The following is a 10,079-nucleotide window of genomic DNA, read 5'->3' as shown; positions in this document are numbered from 1 at the left end:
TCCCCTACCTAACTGTTCACCACACTTCACCTAAACAGACTTCCTTTGCCAAGTTCATTCTTCAGTACTTCATCATATTCTACTTAAATTCTGCATATTCTTTGCCCTAACTCTTCAAAATCCTGGTACTTTGTAATAAGTCAGTTCAAATGTTACTTTGTGAAAGAGACATTCATTGAATATTCCACTTACAGCAAGCAGCTCTTCCTATCTACTTCAGCCACTACTGATCGTATATTCCCCTGTTATTATTTCAGAACTTACTAGTAGAGGAAAGTGCCTTATTTAATTATTTGAGTATGTGTTTATCTCCATTTTCTCTATCGGAAGGCAATCCCAATAGCACCTGGTGTCTACTACTAAACCCACAGTAAACTCTCAATGAATGTATTAATACTTAAAAATACATATAATAAAAATCAAACAAAAAAGACAAGTGAATATTATGGGAAGATGTGCTATGTTCATAAACATATTTAAGTGCTCTCTTTGAAATAGAGAAAATAAATGAGATAATTACTTTAAAATTCTAAAACATGGAAGAAATGTTAGTGTTTTGAAGTATTGATTTAATATTCTTATTTTCCTTTTTAAAATCCACTTTGCAAAACATTGAAATATTATACACAATCTAATTACTACTAATAAAAATATAATATTAAGCAATAATAATGTACTTATTATGATTTGGTTTATAAAAGAAGAAATATAAGCAAAATAACATTCCCTAATAAAAATTTTAACTCACATAAACATTTAAAGACCCAAACAGCCATGCAGTAGGTTGATTCATCTGAATATAACAGAGAAATACCAGCATTCATTTATTAATAATAGTCATTGGCCTTAAGGAAAGTCATATGATTCTCTTGCTCAAGTCAATATATAAATGCTTAGTTTGACAGTTCAAGGAAAAATTATATGGGAGCTTGAAAACTGTTCAAGTAAGTCACAATTAGCAAAGGTATACACTACCCTTATAAAATGTATCACTGTAAAATGAACATGATTATGATTTGATTTGTGCAGCCTTCTGTCTGTGATTAGGCTAAATGTTACCTATTAATTTTCAGAATTATATTAAACATACTGAGGAAAGACCAGTTAATATCCTTTAGGATTTCCATGAGAAAAAAAAAATGTCTTTTTCATTTGGATAGTCAGGAGGGAAAATACAAACACAAAGTCAATACTAATTTACACAACATAGTGTGCTGCTTCAAAGGCTCGAGAAGATGCATTTTTCCAAATAGTAGTAGTTGCTTCCACATTACATTTTGCAACTCATACCACATACATTATCTTACTTAAGCTTTATAACAATCACGTGAGTTAAAAAGAGCAGCGTATGCCAGGAACTGTGGTGCACACCTGTAATCTCAGCAGCTCAGGAGACTGAGGCAGGAGGATCAGAAGTTCAAAGCCAATCTAAGCAAAAGTGAGATGCTAAGCAACTCAGCGAGACCTTGTCCTTAAATGAAAAAGAAAATAGGGTTGGGGATATGGCTCAGTGGTGGGTTCCCCTTAGTTTAATCCCTGGAACCTCCTGCCAAAAAAGAGCAGTGTATTATTTCATTTCTCCAAATGAGAAAGAAAAAAGCTTATAGTAAAAAATGGTAAATTTTCCAAACTGCATAGCTGGAAAACAGACAAAACTTCTAATAGCCCAGGGTTCAAATTTCTATTACAGCACTATTTCCTTGTACCACCCACTTCTGTTAATTTTCTGACAGGCAATACATGAAATAATTAAAGAATGCCTTGAGCTACGGCTGCCTAAGGAAGCATTATGATATCTATGTTTCCCTGCCACAGCACACTCAGTCCTGACACCAAGTGACTCTTCTATACACAGAGGCTGAAGACCTCTCTTGCATCATCATTGAAGGAAGAAAGAATGCTAATTCTGCAAAAAGAAAGCAGCTGCCAGTAGATGCAGAGCTCTCAGAATAGAAGGGCAAAGAGCAGCTGGGATCTACTCCCAGACAGCAGTTTTCAGAACATATTGAAGTGAAGCACAGCTTTCTGTAGAAATCAATTGATAAAGATCCAGTTGTTATGGGGCTGCTGCTCAAAAAACACACTAAGTCTAAATTTGAAACAAATCAAAGAATTTTATTTTGCCAATTTTACCTGGCCAGGGACTGTTTCTTACAGAGTGGTTCTCTGAAAGAACAGCCTGTGGCTAAGATATTTAAAGAAGAAAATGGGGAAGAAAACCATACCCGGGGAGTTTCCTATGGAATTTTATAAGATTTTGCAAATTGCAAGCAAGTGGAATACAGGGGCTGAAAATGCAGTTAGCAGAGCAAAACCATAATCTCATCTATGGGGGTCTACATCCTCATTTGTATGAGTCTATATCCTAATTATATGGGTCTACACAAAAACAACTTAAAAATAACATCTTGAGAACAGCCTATGTAACAAGTTTCACATAGGAATAAAGAAGATGGAGTTGATATGGCAATACTTACTTATGCTTGTCTCTAGTTATTTTTTATACTTAACTACTGTTCTAGTAAACTATACCCATCTCTATATTTATCTGTAACTATCTGTAGTATATTAGACCTATGAGCTTACACTTATCACCTTACATCATCTATATCTTATTGCTAGCAACTTAAATTCTATGTCTTACAGTGATTATATTATTGTATTGTTACTTTTTTTAAACATATAACTGAGGCATACTGGAGTACCTTAAATTACTAATTCTATAACACTTATAATCTCATTATTCTTAATAATTAATATTCATTAACCCATATTTCCAGTCTATAATTTATAACCTATAACCTGTATTGATTAAATCCAGACTATAAGATTACTTGAAGGGGGGGAAAACACCCAGAAAGAAGACTGAGACCTTTGTATTAAGAAGGCTGAGGTTGAAACTGGCTTGGGCAGATTTGGGCAAGAGGAACATGAGACAAGAAGATCAGAACACAGATTAGTTCATATCATATTCTTAAATAAATATCACAGGCTTTGGGTGAGGAAAATCTAGAAAGTGATATCAGATACTCCATTATCCTTCTGACTTCATTATACCAGTTCAGTATCCCTTACCCAAAATACTTGGAACTGGAAGTATTTTAGTCTTCAAAATATTTGCATATAAACAATCAGATATATTGAGAGTGGGATTGAAGTTTATGTTTATTATACTTCTTGAAACACAACCAGAGGGCATAATTTTTGTGGTGCCCCTGTGCTTTTAACTGACTTATCACATGAAGTTAGGTGTGGAATTTTCTGCTTGTGGTATTAGGTTGGCAGGCAATGTTTTTAGACTTTGGAGCATTTTAGGGTTGGGATTTTAAGGTTAGGAAAGCTCAATTTGTACTCTAAATTGTATTCAGTCTTCTGGTCATTTATGGACTCAGTTACTCTGGACATTTGTTACCTTCATTCAATTCCAACATGAGGAGCTTCCTCTGAATATGTTTATATGAAGATACCTGTATAACATAGGTTCTAGTAGAATCTAAATTCTGGAGCCCAGGTTTGATTAAATTTATCAGCAAGCCCACTTGAAACCGTCCTGAATGAGGCTTGTTTGTGTCCATTTAGGTCGACTGCATCTTTCTACCAAAGTCTATTGCTTCCCTCAAGAACTGGATTACTTTCGACTGTCTTCTTCCAAGAGCTCAAAATTACTTTTGCCTTTATTTTTCCTAGATTTAGCAGTGATAATAACTTGACTGCTACTCAGCCCTAGATGTTGAAATAGCCTTTAAGGTTACTATACACCTACCTACACCTTCATAATCAGTACCTCTCAATAAATCTTACTACAAACAAACTATTTCATGTATGAAATCTGTTTCTTGTTAGTCTCTAAAGAAATAACAACCCCACGTGGCACTAGACTTTTTGTTGCATGATCTTCATCACAATCATAAAATCTTATTTCCCACTTATACCAACAATGCTCAGGCTCATAGAACTTAAATAACTTATACAATGTCATTCATATAGTAATCACTGATTATAGACTTTTGGTATAGTTTATTCTGAACCAAAACCTCTAGTATCTCCATTATATTCTATTGAGTCCTGAGTTTTTCTTGTGTTTTTCATGTACGTTTATTTATTTAACAAGCACTGCTATAAAGTGATAGAGTTTAAGGGAAAAAGATAGTAGACATAGCCTACCTTGATTCCCCTTGAACAAATGAGGTAAGGAATTAGGGAAAGTGAAGAAACTTGCTCATATTTTCAAAGGAATTCATTGTTAGCTAAGTGCCCCCTTAAACTATTAATTCAGTGACCTGTTGAAGCAGAAACAAGAAGTAACTTGCAAAAAGTGACACACTTGAAGGAAGGTGCCATATTCCTTATAATTTCCAAATATCTACTCTAAGATTATAGGGCAGAGTAGGTGCTCATAACTCTGCTTAAAAATAAGGAAATGAATGATTATTGTAAAAATAATATATTAATAAAAATTGGGGGAAATTTTTAGGTAGAAACAAAATTAACACCAACTCATTCTCTGGCAAATAGTTGTTCTAAAATGTCATGCCCACACAGAGAGAGGTTTGGAGAAACTGTTTACAGGAGTCTACCTTGTAGGCCAGACCTCTCTCAGGTCTGTTTCAGAGGCACAGGGATATTGGCAGATGCCTGCTCCAGGTAGGCCAAGAGCCCTGAGGGCCTTCAGCTGGCTTTTTGTGCTGCACATTGTGAACTTCAGCACCTGCTGCCAATGCCTCAGCTTTGTCAAGTGCTTCTGCACCAGAGCATCTTTCCACTGCAATTCATTCCTTAGTTCTGAGACGTCCCCTTTGATAACTTGCTGTGGCTTCTGAACAATCTTTTGTAGAAAAAAAAAAAAAAAGCATTCTGTCTTGCAATATCCAGAAACTTCTGAATACACTGACCAATACAAGTTCGCATGTCTTCCTGATCAGTGTCATTGACATAATCCTGACTCACGACAGATTAAAAACAAGCATCAAATGACGATTACAACTCATCCACCAAGGTGCTGTTAGAAGTTCTTGGTGTGCTAGGCTCTGCCTAAAGAAGTGAAGCCTGGCCAGGGAGGCCTGCAAGAGGCCTCAAACAGAAGATCAGAGAACATACCGCCCAGTGGAGCCACCATGTTTGGGATGGCGGGCTGCGGCCCACCAAAACAATATATTCATTAGATTTATCTGACATATTTTATTAGAAATAAGAAGTTACTTTCAGACAATAATGGTAATTTTGGGGAAATAATAGTTTCAAATGTTATAGTTTTATTATCACCTCCTATATTTAAAGAATAGCCACCAGATAAATTGAGGAAGAATTCTGATATTTGAGTTAACTTTGAGTAAATCTTACTAATGGATTTAAAGGTAATTGAAAAAAGGGAGATTTAAAACATAGTCATCCTCATATTAAATAGAAAATACTAACAAAATCAGGGGGAAAACACAAAAATCACTGGAAAAACACATAAATTTTTGTGACTTTCAAAGTTTTAAGCGATATAATTAATAATCGAAAATAGAACATAAAGTGTAAAATTTTATGGGTCAATAAAATAAATTATAATTTTTTGGATAGAATGTTTTTATAGCTAAGGAATTCAGAATAATCAATAAAATACTAAAATTAACAAGAAAACTCAAAAAAGGTGATTAGAAACAAAGTAAACAAATCAAATCACCCAGATTTCTATATACAAGTCTCAAAAATAGCAAGCATAATTAAATACATGTGTCGAGATATATACATATATATGTATATGTACACAGAGTATATACACAGAGACATAGTATAAATGCATACATATACTCTAGTGTTTGAATATAAAACACTTATTGATAAAATGAATAAGAAATATATGGGATCCATAAGAAATAAACTATAAATTTTCTGAAAGCCATAAAGCTTAGCTTGAATAAATTGAAAGTCATGCAATATTTTTAGATAAGGGTACAAAACATAAAATCTAAGGTTCTTTTCAAATTACTTAAACTTGTAATACAATTTTAATGCGATATTCATTTTAACAAAAATAAAGTTCATGAACAGCAAAACAAACTAAATGATTATTTTTGTAATTTTAGAATAATGACAATATGTTTGAGAAATTAAATTATCCTGAAAAGTATTATAATTCAGTGTGGAATATCAGTTAGCTAAATAAATGTGACAGGATGAATAACTCCAACAATAGAAATTATAAAAAAGAATATGTGGTTAAAAAATATGGAAAATAATGAGAAGGAAATAGATTAATAAACCAATGATCTTGAACAAATGGCCAGATAATAGAAAAATATGAATGAAGTTTAAGTCATATTTAAAAATATAAAATTATAGTAAATTAAAAATTTAAATATAAATATAAACTCATAAAAATAAAATTATGAAAATAAATCTAAGTTTAGTCACTGAAAGAAACTATGACATAAAAATTTATCATACTTGCAATAGTATTTAGTATGATAAACTAAAAACTAAACTGAATGTAAGGAATATCATAACCATTATTAAAAGTTATAGAAATATTTGTAATGAACATAGAGTTCATTAAAAGAAGGGTGGGAACAAGGGATATATGAGTCAATGATATGAGAGATAGTTAAAGTAGAAAGAATTTCATGTAGTAAATGTATAGAAAATCTGACTACCAAGAGTAGTAATTAAAAGACATTTTAATTCACTAAAATTAAAACCAGTTTTTCAACAAATAGATTTGAAAATATTATTTGAAAGTTAGTCATTTATGAATTTTTGAAGAAAGGAAATCTTAACCATTGATGGAAGTTATAAACAGAGTACAACATTTATGGGCGGCAATTTGGTAGACATTTTTTGGTAGACAAAACAGTGGTAGACATTTTTCATTCATGGTGATCCATAACAAAGACATAATCTGAAACATAAATATTTAGGGACTAAATTCTTCTTCACTGTATTATAGCAAAAACAGGGCTAAGTTGCATATATATTGTTAACTATGCATGACTATGTCACAGAATGGTAGAAGATTATGTAAATGGTAGTGTTAGTCATTCTCTATAAGAATCAAAATCTCTACAATATTTTGCATTTTCTAGTACATCATTTTATATATATGCCTGTTTTCTATTAGTATATGTTCATTGATGAAATGTCCTTTTAAAATATTTCCCCATTTTCATCGAGTTATTTTTTTTATTCCTGAAACTTTAATTCTCTTTTATTCCTGAAGCTTTAATGTTCCTTCTATATTCTGAATAATTGCACATAGTGAGGTAATATTACACATCTATTAGAATGGCTAAAATAAAAAAGATTGACCATACCCTATGTTAGGTAGATGTAGAGTAACTAGAACCCTTATATCAATGATTCTGATAGAATAGTCTGATTTGCTTGGTGCTGTGGTGCATGTCTGTAATCCCAGTGACTCAAGGAGGCTGAGGCAGAAGGATTGCAGGTTACAGGCCAGCCTCAACAATTTAAGACCCTGTTGCAAAATAAAAGAGAAAGGGGCTGGGAATGTGGGGCTCAGTGGTAGAATGAGTGACCCTGGGTTAAATCCCCAGTACTGCAATAACAACTAAGCAAAACAACAGCAACAAAAACCTCTTAAATCTACTTTGGAAAACAGTTTAGCAGTTTAACATAATTACCATATTCTAGTCACACTATTGCTAGTATTTACTCAAAAGGAGTAAAATTGCATATGTACAAAACTTGAACATGAATGTTTATAAAAACTACTTAGCATAGACAAATCCTGAAAATAACTCCAGTGTCATCCAACAAATAAATAGGTAAACAAATTGTGGGAATTCCATATAACAGATATATTGCTCAACAATATACAAGAATGAACTACTTGCTAACATGCAATGATTTGGATATCTCTCAGAATAATTATGCTGAGAGAAAAAGCCAGGTAAAAAGTATGCATATTTTATAATTCAACTTGTATACAATTCTTAAAATAATCTGTACAATTAGAAAGCAGAGTTGGACTGTGAGGTTGTGAGAAAGGGTGGAAAACAGGAATTACAAAGGGTCATGTGATTAGTTGAAGGAGTGAAAGATATGTATGTCACCATGATTCTGTTGACAGATTTACAAGTGTATTCTTATATCAAAAGTTTTTAATATATACATTTTATAAATGTAAAGTTTAATAGATATAGTTTCTACAAAAATATTGCTGTTAAAATTCACAAACGTATGTGTGTTGTTTTTAGATGGTTTTCTTTATTCTGGGAACATATATGTGCCCAAATTCCTACCTTGCAGCAATTACACTTTTGGTGAAGAGTTTCCAGAAAGGAACAGGTTCTAAAAAGGAAGTTCTACATCATGAAACAGTGAGGCAGAAGACATTACACAGATATCTTTCCATGGAATTGAGCATAGTAAGAACATAAGAGCATATAAAAAAAGAGGCAGAACAAAGACTAAGGATAAACAAAAACTGTCTGTAACAGTTCAGATACACTTGATGCCAAGTCATAATCCAAGACCTAAAGAATCCTCCTCATGTGGATCACCTACCAGGTAGAGTCCAGAGGGCCTTGTTAGATTTTGGGCAAGAACCTAACATATCTTATTAGACTGGGGTAACACATGTGATATGTCTATCCTGAGCTAGAGGATGAATTCATGGATCAAATAGAGAGTTCTTAATGACATCTCTTCCAAAGAAGAAAAGTCCCATATTTGACTAAGAAAAAACATTATTCACATTACGTAAAAATGATTTTGTTGATGAAGTTGAGTTGTGGCTAGAAAGGAAAGCATGTGAGCACTTTCTTTTCCTACTGTGTGTATAAAATAATTTTTCTTTGCAAAAGTAAAATCTCAACTTAGTGATAATGTGTAGGGATTAAGATATTCTTGTTAATTGAATTTTTTATTTTTACAATCATTGATGACAATTATAGAATTTCACAGCTGGAAAAGGGCCTCAGAGATCATTTAGTCCAACCTCATTTTATAGATTAGGTAACAAGAGGAACATGAGGTTAAGTAAATGGCCCAAAGTGGCAATCAATTAGTGATAGGAATGGGATTATTTAAGAGAATTTTAACTAGAACATGCTTTTTCTTTCAATTCTTGTGATTGAAAAATCTCTCTGCTCAAAGTGTGTTCATCTATTGAAATTATTCAATATACAAGAAATTTGAACCTCTGAGAAGTTTCTGTTTCCAATGTCTTCTTTTACTAATTCATTTAATTATCATTTATGGAATAAGTACTATATCCTGGGCACTAATTAAGTTCTGGTGATTAATAAACCAAATATTAAAAATATGAGTGTTGACAGAAAGCAAATACAATGAATGCTGTGACAATAGGACACGGAGTCTAAAATCAGACCACAGGAGCATCTATAAAGTGGAAAAGAAAAAGAAAAAAGGTTGTAACAAGTATTTCATTTATATAAATAATACATTAATTAGGGACATACCTAAAGCAAAACCTTAAAGAAAACAAGGAAGTGGTTATCATGAAATATAAAATAGCAGTTAACTTCAGGACAGAATAAGGGAGACAAGTGACAGAAACCCATTTGATTAGATGTGATTATCTCTTTCTTAATCTTAAGGAGCATATGTATATTTATTGCATTATTTTAAAGTTATATATATATATACTTTTGGCTTACATGTTATCTATTATAAAGAAAAAGTGTAATTGCCTCAGATGTATGGAAGTAAAAGAAGAATGAGTGAAAACCAGTCCCTCTCAATAAGGGAAGGTAAGGAAAGAGACTTCACAGGTTTTCAAGGAGCACAAAAGGAAAGAAAGGAAATACTAAAGTTTATCTGTTGGTCAAGATGATATAGAAAATTGAAGACTAGATATCAAAGATGAGAATGACATCAATAACTATAATTATGAAAAGTACAGAATAAAAGTGTTATTCTGGGGGATGGTGGCAAGCACTTCTTTCTGTTAAAACACACACACACACAAGGATGAGTAAATTTGATTCAATATTAAGAACCAATGCTGGCATTTTAGGGTGCTCCCCTCAGATTTCCATGATTCTCTTAGTAAAAGAAGGAGATCTATTCATTATTTGCTAAGAGTGGAAGAACAGGAAGTGGTAGGGGAG

General features: G+C 32.6%; 1 pseudogene; it reads right to left on the bottom strand.

Annotated features, from left to right (window-relative positions):
• Positions 1–4,596: 4,596 nt before the first annotated feature.
• Positions 4,597–5,175, bottom strand: LOC107151693 (annotated as a pseudogene).
• Between the last annotated feature and the right edge of the window lie 4,904 nt (positions 5,176–10,079).

Source organism: Marmota marmota, unplaced genomic scaffold (assembly GCF_001458135.2).
Source record: "Marmota marmota marmota unplaced genomic scaffold, marMar, whole genome shotgun sequence".
Taxonomy (NCBI): domain Eukaryota; kingdom Metazoa; phylum Chordata; class Mammalia; order Rodentia; family Sciuridae; genus Marmota; species Marmota marmota.
Note: the sequence above shows the minus strand (reverse complement) of the source record. Positions and strands in the feature narration are given on the sequence as shown.